The sequence below is a fragment of the Gopherus flavomarginatus genome, chromosome 12, assembly GCF_025201925.1.
Source record: "Gopherus flavomarginatus isolate rGopFla2 chromosome 12, rGopFla2.mat.asm, whole genome shotgun sequence".
Taxonomy (NCBI): Eukaryota; Metazoa; Chordata; order Testudines; family Testudinidae; genus Gopherus; species Gopherus flavomarginatus.
The window spans coordinates 2,973,786-2,985,140 of NC_066628.1; positions in this window are offsets into that span (position 1 = coordinate 2,973,786).

An 11,355-nucleotide genomic window follows, 5' to 3' on the forward strand; every position below is an offset into this window, starting at 1 on the left:
CCACTGGATCCCTTGGGCTCTGGGGGGAGGGGTGTGCATGTCTGCATTGGGGGGCCCTGTGCAGTCCCCTCCTTCTGGAGCAAATACCCCCTCCAGCTGCCCCAAAATATCCCCCCAGCACCACACATCTGTATCCACTCTCTAGACCCTCTCTCCCCCACCCCCCCAGTATCCTCTCTTTGGGAACCTCTATATGGTAACACTGCAGGGACAGGCTGAAAAAAAGAGATTCGACTAACAGACCAAAGGGGCAGCGTTTTCCCCGCAGATGTGCCCAGCTGGCATGTGTGATGCACCCAGACTGAGATGCCCAAAAAAGCATAACAGAGAACCAGGCACTGGGTTGTCGCAGGGTTGTTCCTGAACTCCCTACTCCTGGGGGAATCTTTTTTCTTGTCTGGATTGTTACACAGACCTGCTGAGAGCTGTTTTGAAATGAATTACCAAAATAATTGAACCCTGAAGTGATTATATTCTGTTATTTTGACAGATGAATTATGCAGAATTTTAAACAATTGTGTGCAGAATTTTTAATTGTTTGGCACAGAATTCCCCTAGGAGTACCTATGCCAGGGGCTTGGTGGGTCTCTTTTCCTCCAATCCCAGAGTCCCTCATTCCCACCTTGGTACAATTGCCACCCAAATCAGGGGCTTTATGCACCTACCCCATCCATTTACTCCTTTCCCCCACCATTCCCATTCTGTTCCTTTCTCGCTGGGAGACCCGTCTTTCAGGGTGTAAGCACATTCCCCTCCACTGGGGCGATGGGCAAAGTGGAGCTGGGGTGAGATGGGTAATTGCAGAGTGTGTTAAAGCTGCCCCATCAATTGATTGTTGGCACCAGCCCTCACATCTGCCCCTGCCCTACATCAGTACAGACCCACACCTGCCCCCAGGTTTCACCCCCCACCTGAGGCAGGGAGCTGCTCCCTGCCCCATCTGTACCCCAAAACCCCTGTGGCGCGGAGAAGGCAGTAGAAGACTGGGAGGGACGGGTCTAAGAAAAATCACATTCTCCAGTCGTCAAGGATAAAATCTCCCACGAGAGCTGGTGACACAGAGAGTCACCTCCATGTTAAACTAGGAACATGGCGGGGAACCAGGGCCCTCCTTTGTTCTATGGTTATGTGAGGCCCTCCCATTGAAAACATTTTAATTACAGATATGATGCTTCTTATTGGAGCTGATGTGCCTTGAATTTCAGAACAGCAGGGGGAAGGTTAGACCTGTACTTGCAATGCAGGGAAGGAATTGATCTGTTCAGTAGAAGATCCTCCAGATCTGAAGGGGCCACAGAACTTTTCCGTTTGTGAGGAATAACATGAAGGGCCAGATTCTGATCTCAGTAACCTGGGTGTGAATCTGGAGTGACCCCACTGACATCAATGAAGCCAGAACCAATTCTGATCTCAGTGACCCCAGTGCAAAACCAGAGTGACCCTCCTGCCCTCAATGGAGTGAGGGTTGGATTCTGATCTCAATGACCCCAGTGTGAACCTGGAGTGACTGTGCTACACCAGTGGAGTTATTCTGTGCTTGCCCGGGTGTAACAGTGCACAGATTGGATAACAGCTGGCCTCTGCTAACAGCTGGACCCAACATCTGTCTGTGATGTTCAGAGTTATTTTGTTCTTGCAGGCAGGACATCATCTCGTGGCAGCTCCCCATGGCTCTTTCCACTTGCTCTGGACGAGATGAGGGTTATCAGCTGGTCGTCCGGCAGCGTTTTGAGGCAGGGATGAGGGAGCTGGTGTGTTTCACCCAACACCTACTCGAAGCCGAGGCAGATCCACATGCACACGGGAAAATCCGGGAACGACTTGAGGCAGCTTCCCGAGAGATGTCAGCAGCAGAAGAGCAGCTGGGAAGGCAGCTGGAGATCGTAGATGCCAGAACCGAGGCGCTAGTAGCAGAGAAGAAAAAGAGGAAGGATGAGCAAGATGAAAAGACAGGGAACCTGGAGTGCTTAAGGATCCAGCTGGACTCCTGCCGCAGGTCGGAAAGAGAGGCCAGAGAGATGCTGGAAAGGGCCAACGGGCACCTCAGAGAAATGCAGGCCGAGCTGCAGAGAAAACGAGCGGAAGCAGACAGTAACCGACTGACACGAGATATCGGCATCGGGCTGATGTTTATTCCTCTTGTGGGGACAATTGCTGGTGAGTGGCTTGTGCTGTTTGTACATTACAGCCTCATGGCGCCTTATCGCACACACTTTGCAGTTGTTACCAGGGATTTAGGACCTGGAGAGTCCGTCCATCTGCTGGCGCCATAGGATGGGTCCACTGAATCCCCTTTCTAGTAGTTCCTGCTCCCCCCGTCTCTACTGAGCATGGAGAACCAAGAAACTGGCTAGCAAAAGGGGGCTGGAGAATGGGGCAGAGATTTATCCCCTCTAGGGGGCACCAGTTCCAATCCAGTCCCGTGGGGGTTAGTTTAGGAGATGGGGCACAGAGCCTTTCCCCTCTGGGGCAGTGGTTCTAATGTTCTCTCAGGGGATGTTTTGTTCTGTATGAAGTACATTGGCAGGTTCTCAGACTGGGTTTCCCAGCCCAGGTTGCAGTTTCAGCAGAAATGCTAAGGACTGATCAGGCCACCGAGACTAAAATTCCCTCTTCTCTGGAGATGACTCACAATTATCCATATTGTACAGAGGGGGAAACTGAGGCACAGAGCAGTGTAGTGAACTGGCTCAAGGTGACCCAGCGGGGCCCTGGCAGAGCTGTGAATAGACCCTGTGTAAGTGAGGGGATGGTCCTGCTATTGTGGGAACTTTCCTGGCTTCTACACGACCCTGGTGAAATGTGCTAGTGAAAGGATCTGAGTCCTTTACCCAGAGGCTGCCTGACCTCGAGGGTTCCCTTCCACCCTCCTGTGGGGCAGAGTCCTCGTAACCCTGACAAGGCTGGGCCCAGGATTCCTGGGGGGCTCCACCCACTACCTTATCGTGGTCACTTAGGGCAGGGGCTGGGGTGTCCCCACTCCGGGGGGCTCTCTGCACTGGGCACTTCCCTGACCCACTGATCATCACACACAGTTCAAAGCAAATACAACTGATTAAACAGCCACCACTAGAAAGAGAGAGAATAAGGAAACGTGAAGGGTGAAAGGAAAACCCGTCACCCCGCTCTGTGGCCGGGGACGTCACAGCCAGCGTCTCTGGGATGCCAGGGCAGTTCAGTCTGCTCCTCGCATGGCCCAGGCCCCTGGCCAGGCCCTGGCCGTGCTGCAGGGACACTGCGGGTTGGACACAGGCTCTGGTGGTGACCTCACGCCCTCAGGCTCTAGGTGGCAGGACCCTTCTTCCCAGTGTCGGGCCCCCCGTCGGGGTTACAATCCCCCTCCCAATCTGGCCTGCAGGGCCTCTTGGCTAGAGGCCTCTGCCCAGGGTCCCCCCCTTGCTCTCCCCAGCTGCTCCCCACACCTGGCTCCAGCCCCAGCTCCACTCTCTGCTGCGCTGCCTCCCACTCCCTGGGCTGCCCCCCTGGCCCTGTGGCTGCAGCCCTGCTCCCAGCACTGATCTGCTCCCTGGGCTGCTTCTCTCTGGTTGGCCCAGCTCTGCTCCCCCCTTAGCTCAGCCCCACTCTGCCCAGGCAATTCCAGCTCACAGGGGCCCCCCCAGCCTCCCGACTCCCTCATGAGCCCACCCGCCGTGTCCATCAGGCTGACCTGGAGCGTTGGCCTCTTCCCATTGCTCCTGGGGACTGGCAGTCTCAGGGGCCTGGTTTCCCATCAACCCCCCCCCCTTCCTTTTAGTGCTGGGAGCTGGCAACCAACCCCACCCTTCCCTGAGTGTTAGTGGGGGGCCCAGGGACCGTGAGTGGCTCAGGGGGAGTCCTGGGTAAACGCTGCCTCCCCAACGGCTGTAGGAGGGTCTGTGCCCCATAGCAAGGGGGGTGTGGAACTAGCTGCTAGCTGGGGGAGTCAGGACCCCTCCCCATGTGCAGCGCATGGATCCTGTTGGGGGTCCACACGGCACTTGGCATGACGGGGGCCTGATCTCCATTGGGGGTGGGGGTTCTGCGCAGCCCCGGTGGACAGGGCCCTGAACTTGGTTGGGAGGGGTCTGTGCAGGGCCTGGTGTGATGGGGGGACCCGATCTCGATCAGGGCCTCCGAGCACTAGTGTGATACCAGTAATAATCATCATCCTACATCTAGTTATATTGGCTTCCACCAGGCTCCATCATGGTCGGCTGTGGGCAGGTAGCTTTGGATGCCGCTGAGAAAGCCGCAGGCGAGGCCCAGGATGCCGTTAAGCGACACGTGAATGAAGTGTTCAAGTACTCAGCAGAAGTCTGCAGGTACAAAGAGCAGGAGCGGCAGGTGGAGGCCGAGATCGCAGCCAATAAGCAGCGACTGGCTCAGATCGATGCAGAGCGACAGGCGTTGGCCATGCTACAGGGGGAGATCGTCACCCTGCAGAATGGGCTGAGGAAATGTGTTACCTTCATGAACGGGCTAGCGGGGAGGGTAAGCGTGGCTAAGAGGCTCACCGAGCACCTGCTGATCTACGAGGAGCTGGCCAACATCCTCAGAGAGATCGTCCAGCAGGTGCTGCCCCTAATGAGCCCGGGAGGAGAGGCTGGCACGAGATTCCTGGCCGCGGGGGATCTCCAGGGCCTCATTGAGAAGTTGAAGTCGGGCGGTTGCAGGCTCAGAGCCCTGGCAGACGCCGAGGTAGCAGCAATTGAGTTTTAAGGCCACGATTTCAAAAGCCAAAGGCCCAGGCCCATGGCCAGGCTGCGGCGAGCACATGGGTTTCCGTCTACACTTGAGAATCGTACCGGGCTACAATGCTGGTTAGTTGGGCTGCCACCTCCAAGATCCAACACTCCCTCCCCCAAAATAGCCTTTGCCCCTCACCTCCACCATCCTGACCCTCTTCTTCCTCTCAGGCAGCCCCTGGGGCTCAAACCCCCATCTCCGCACCCCTGTACCCACTCCTGACTCTCCCTGCTGGTGAGCCTGGCATCCCGCCCTCCCTTCTCCACCACGTGACCCGGCACACTCCTCCCAAGATCCCTGCGCGGCCACTGGGGTTATGAGTGAAAACACCCCTGGCACATGGCAACCAGCACGAGAAAAACCGGCCAGGTGCCAACCCCAGCCAGGGCTGTGCCATGTTAACTGACACGGAGAAACCGGTACAGCCCCCTGTGTGCAAACAGTTATACTGGTGTGAAGGGGCCTTTAGTCCCCTTCCCCTGTGGGAATAGGCACCGACATGCCAGTATAGCTGCCTCCACACTGCAGGGGGATAGCTAGACGGGATGAGCTAAAGCAGTACAACTTCCTAATGTAGACAAGACCTAAATTGTTTTTTACGTGGTGGAATAAAATCATTGCAACCCCTGTGTGGATGCGTTTTGTTCTGGCTTAGGAGTAACTAGTGTGAAGCTTGATCGATGCTGAAAAATTCTACGGGCATTGCTGTGTCGGGCAGGGTGTAAGAACAACACCCACCCACACCCCATGGCTGCGCTGGTAAAACCCCCAATGCAGACACAACTGTGTCAACAGAGGAGTGCTTCCGGCAGATGCACTAACATCTTTTCGGGAGGTGGTGTTTGTTGTACCATCTGAAAAGCTCCTGGTGTTGGCGTGAGCTGCGTCCGCACGAGGGAACCCGGCCGGGTTTGCTACACTGACTGTCTCTGCAATTTAGCTTAACACAATTACACTTTGCATCTAAGTCTGGGAACCAGTTTTGGTTTGGAAACATCTGGCCACTTTCTGAGGGGGGAAAAAGGAAAGTTTTTACCAAAATGTTGGGATTTTTCTCCAAAATGTTAATTTTTGAAAAAACAAACAAAAAAAAGCCAACAATTTGATATTTTTTATTTATTGTTGGGGGGCTTCCTGCTATTCCTTATTGGGAATCTTCCTCCCCCAAAAAAAATTCAAAAATGAACTTTTTAAATTTGAAATTTGCTTTCAAAAAGGACGGAATCATCCAAAAGGAAAACAAAAATTCAGCAGAAAATATATATTTTTTAAAAAGTTGGTTTGTTTTCAAACCCAGCAGAATTAAACCTTCTCCAGAATTTGAGTTCAGGCAGCCCTAAAATTGGCAAATTATGTGTATTTATGGACAATCAAATGGAAAACTATTCACAATTGCAGCAATTATAAGCACAAATTGTGTTTTTCCCCGCAGGTCTCTTTTTCGGAACATTTGTCCCTTACTTACCCTTGGTATTTCAGTCTGGAGAAAGCAAGACTCAGTGAATTTTCTTGCCTTAAAGCTGTGAAGAAATATCTGATTCTAATATATGAAATACTGTTTCAGCAATTTGCTGGGAAGTATTTGATATAGCCCTGGATTCAATCTTAGGTGTTTAATTTTTCTGATCTAGTGGTTAGACGAAGGGAGCTTAGAGCCAGGACTCCTGGGTTCTCTCCTCAGCTCTGGGAGGGGAGTAGGGTCTAGTGGTTAGAGTGGGGGGCACAGGGCTGGGAGCCAGGACTCCTGGGTTCCATGCCCAGCTATAGGAGTGAGGTCTAGTGGGTTAGAGTGAGGGGGTCACTGGGAGCAGGGACAAGAGTTGCCAGGATGGGGACTACATGGGGGTCATCAGTGGTGGGGCAGAGGTTACTGGAGGTGGGATAGGGAGGGGATGTGGATTGCATGGGGCAGGGGTGCTGCATGGGGACAAGATTTGCTCTGCAGAACCGTTCTTATTAGTCATGATGCCCAAGATAGAAACAACCGAGCTTGACTCTCTGATCCCGGGGCAGTTGGTGGGGGCAGCAGTTTACACATTGCCTGCCAGGTTTAACTTGTAGGCTGAGCACTCTTGACCTGACATTGTTGTGGGACCAGAGCCCCAGGGGGCAGTTTGACAGTACCTGTCCAGAGCCCAGCCACACTCTGTGGCGCCCTCAATCTCTCCAGCCCAGCTGGATGAACGAGCCCCATCCCCTGTGTAGATCTGCATCTAAGGTCTCTTTGCTGAATCCACATAAAGTCCACGCCCACTGGCCAGGAGATTGCTTCTATCATTGGTACCAGCACCATCACTCATTCTCCTGGTTGAAATTTCCATGTTTTCAGCAGACTGTTGTAGTAGGTTTGCTGGGCTTCTTGGGCTTTCTCCAAATTCTCTTGGACTATGGAGGTCACTTGGGCTATTTGTTTTCTCATCTGGCCACATGTGCAATGATGTTCTTTCCTGGGTTGGGTTGTTCCTCCCATTCCTCCTTTGCGATGTTCAATATGCCATGTGGGTGCCGTCTGTACAGTAGCTCGAAGCGGAAGAATCCAGTAGACGCCTGAAGAACTTCTCGTATCACAAACATCAGGTACGGTAGCAGGGTCTTTTCCATCTTGGGCCACCACCTTTTGGATCGTGCTCTTGAGAGTGTTGTTAAATCGCTCGACCAGACCATCTGTTTGAGGATGAGAGATCAAGGTCCGCAAGGCTTGGATGCGGAGCAACTGTAATGATGCTGCCTCTGGCAGGACACTTCTGAGAGTACCAGTTCAGGACAAATTGCTTAGAGCAGGGCAGTTACAGGCCAAGGCTGGGGTTTTCCACCTCTAAGGCAAACTGAACCAGCCAGACAGAGAGGACTTTGGTTTTTCCCCACTGGCTGACCACAAGTCACACAAGCAATTTCCTTAGACACTCCAGTCTCCCAGTATCACCACCAGTGCCACCCGTCCTGGGGACAAATGGTTATAGAAACCAATCCCCCCAGTAAAAGAAAAAAGCTCCTCCCGATGCCAAAGGACCAAGCCCCAGACCCAGGTCAATATACAAATCAGATTTTACCCACAAGTCACGCTGGTGCCAGTTCCTTAGAATCTAAAATCTAAAGGTTTATTCATAAAAGGAAAAATATATAGGTGAGAGCTAGAACTGGTTAAATGGAATCAGTTACATACACTAATGGCAAAGTTCTTGGTTCAGGCTTGTAGCAGTGATGGAGTAAACTGCAGGTCCAAAACAAGTCTCTGGAACATCCCCCGCTGGGATGGGTCATTCAGTTCTTTGTTCAGAGCTTCAGTTTGCAGTCAAGTCCCTCCAGAGGTTAGAAGCAGGATTGAAGACAAGATGGAGGAGTTTTCAGGGCCTTTTATATTCTCTGTGCGTGGAAGGACCCCTCTTTGTTCTTACTGTGGAAAATCACAGCAGCAAGATGGAGCTTGGAGTCACATGGGGCAAGTCACATGTCCATGCATGACTCAGTTTGCAAGCCAATGCTGTTGTTTACATGTTAGTTTGAAAGTTCCCAGGAAAGTTGAGATGTGGATTGGCATCTCCCAACGTCCATTGTTAGTAAAGTGTTTCTTGACTGGGCACTTACTGAGAATCGTTCTCTCTCAAGAAGCTGACCCAATGCTTCACTGAGGCTACTTAGAACCAAACCAGATTGAGATATAAGTATAGAACCAATATTCATAACTTCAACTACACAAATGACACATGCATAAAGATAACAGTCATACCCAGCAAACCATAACCTTCCCACGGACACCTCACATAACAACCTTCGTACAATATTTGCTGCAATATATGACAGTGGTTGCAATGATCTATACGGTCACAGGTTATGTCAGTAACGTCACAGCAGGGTACATAAGTCTTTCATTACTCTCGACATGCAGGGAGTCCCTTGGTCTGTCCAGGGTCTCATCTGCTCCTAAATGTCCCCGACTGTGAGCGAACTCCACTACGGCCCTAGTGTGCTTCTGTGGCACCAAGAGCTGTTTTACTACCTCCCCCGGTATTGGCACTACCCTGAGCAAGAGACCCTGCTTGATTATATAGTATGGCCCTGGGCCTTTGGTGGTTTTCCCTTCTACTGGCACGCCATTTACCTCTACTAACTCCTCCTCCACGTTACCATACAGTGGGTCATAGGCTTGGTCCTGCCCAAAACACTTGCCTGCAGGACTGATCTATTTGATCAGTCTCCTCCTCTTCTTCGCCTTCGCTCATGCTGGGGGCCATCTCTGTCCATGCTACCTTGTGGTTTCCCTGATGGGGCCGCCTCTCAACCAGGGCAGCTCTCTAGCTTGCTGCCAAAATCCTGGTTCCTAATCTTTTATCTGCCCTTCTTTCATGTCTAGATTTCCGGGATTTCTGGGGGGTGAAAATAACTCTGGCGAAAACCCAGCAAAAATAGTGACAGGGCCACCTATGGATGCCTCAATCTCTGCCCGGGGTTTACTGCCCTCCCCTCACTCGATGGGAGGGGCGTAGGCTCTCAAACCTGGGAAAGTCCCTGCCAATTAAGACCAGGTAGGGGAGCTTGGGGACCACCCCTGCACTCATGTTGGTAGTATTCCCCTGGATCTCAATCCATTTTGGGATTGTGGGGTAGAAATTTACTGTGCCGTGGACACACATCACTCTGGGGCTCTTGGCCCGGTTCAGCTGGTGTTGCCCCACTAACTTCCCTGAGACCAGTGTGACAGCATTCCCAGAGTCCACCAAAGCTATGGTCTGGATGCCGTTCATCTTTACCGGTCTGGTGTACTCATGTGGGGCCATCGCAACCGCAACCCCACCCCCAACCCCAGGCTGATTAAGCCACATTGGTCCTTGGGATCCCCCAGATTGCATTGCATGGGCTCCTCCCTCTTGGGGCGCTCAGCTGCTATATGCCCCAACTCCCCACACTTGTTACAACGATATCTCATCCTGGAGGTTGCCCCCTGTCTGGGGTTCTCTGACCCGCTCCTCCAAGGCCCCCAGGTCCCTTTTGGGCCTCAGGCTGCTCCTTCATGCCTGTTCTTCCAGTTATGGCTTTCCTGGAGTTCTCGATGACCCAGGGCCTCAGGGTCGGGACTGGCTTCTTGAAACACTGTGTTTCATCTCCTGGAGATTTGAACAGTTCATGAGCTGCCAGTTGTCTCTCCATGAGGGTGACCAGCTTATCATAGGTGGAGGGGTCACTCTGGCCTACCCAGGCTCGGAGGCCAGAGGGTAGTCCTCTCGTATAGCGGTCCAGCACCAGGAGTTCCAAACAGTTGTGACCATGGTGTCTTGTCTTCACTAGATTGCCATTCATGGAATCTCTGGGCTCTCAAAGCCATCATGACCCCAGACCTGGCCAGGATCTCTGCCTTCAACCGATAGTAGTCTGCTGCCTCCTCTGAGGTCATATCATAGTAGGCCTTCTGGGCCTCCCCACACAAATGGGGCAAGGATGTCCAATCACTGGTCTTGAGGCCAGGCTTCCCGCAGGGCTGTCCTCTCAAAGGACAGGACGTACGCCTCCACATCATCCTCCTGTGTCATTTTCTGCAGACAGTAGCTGGCCCATATGGTCCGCGTCCCGTCATACCCGCATCTCAGCTCCGTAAGGGCCTTCACTTGGTTCACTAGTTTCTGCAGCATGGCCCGATCTTGGGTGGCATGGGTCCCTTGCTGCAGCCACTTGGCCTCCTGTTGGGTGGCTGTCTGGACCCGGGTAGCCTCCGGCTGGGCAACGGTGGCTTGAACCAGTGCTTTGACCATGTCCTCCATCTTGGGGATGGGGTGGCCGTGACCCACCCTAGGTTACATTCACAGCATGGAAATCCCACCCGACACCACGTGTGAAAAATGGTAGGTATTGGTATGGCGGGTCCCATGCTTTTCTTGGCAGGGGGCTAGGACATCACCCCTTGCCCCTGCTCTTGGAGCACTGAGGCCCTGCTAGTGGCACAGGAAGGTGGTAGGGAAGGGAAGCAGAGAAGGGGTCTGGGTCTCGGTCCAAGCCCCAGCCCCTCTCAATCCCTGCAGGTTTCTTACCTTCTTCCCCCTGGCTCGTCTTACCCCCAGTCCTTGAAGCTGATCAGTGGGGAGAGTCTCCCTGCTTTGCTGGGACAAGGTCTCCTTCCTCCAATGCTCTGGTCTTTCAAATCTCAGCAACACACCTCCAAACTCCAGTCCTCTTTCCTTCCTCCCTCCCCTTGTCTGCCTGAAGCAGGGGGCATTTATTAGGTTCCTGACAAGGCCTTAATTGGCATAGTGAATGCCAGTGAAAATCGAGTAGGTTCAGATGCTAAAATAGGGAAAGAACAAGTTAAAAATTACTTGGACAAGTTAGATGTCTTCAAGTCACCAGAGCTTGATGAAATACATCCTAGAATACTCAAGGAGCTGACTGGGGAGATATCTGAGCCATTAGTGATTATCTTTGAAAAGGCATGGAAGTCAGGCGAGATTCCAGAAGACTGGAAAAGGGCAAATATAGTGCCTATCTATAAAAAGGGAAATAAAAACAACCCAGGCAATTACAGACCAGTCAGCTTAACTTCTGTACACGGAAAAATAATAGAGCAAATCATTAAGGAATCAATTTGCAAACATCTAGAAGATAATGAGGTGATAAGTAATAGTCAGCATGGATTTGTCAAGA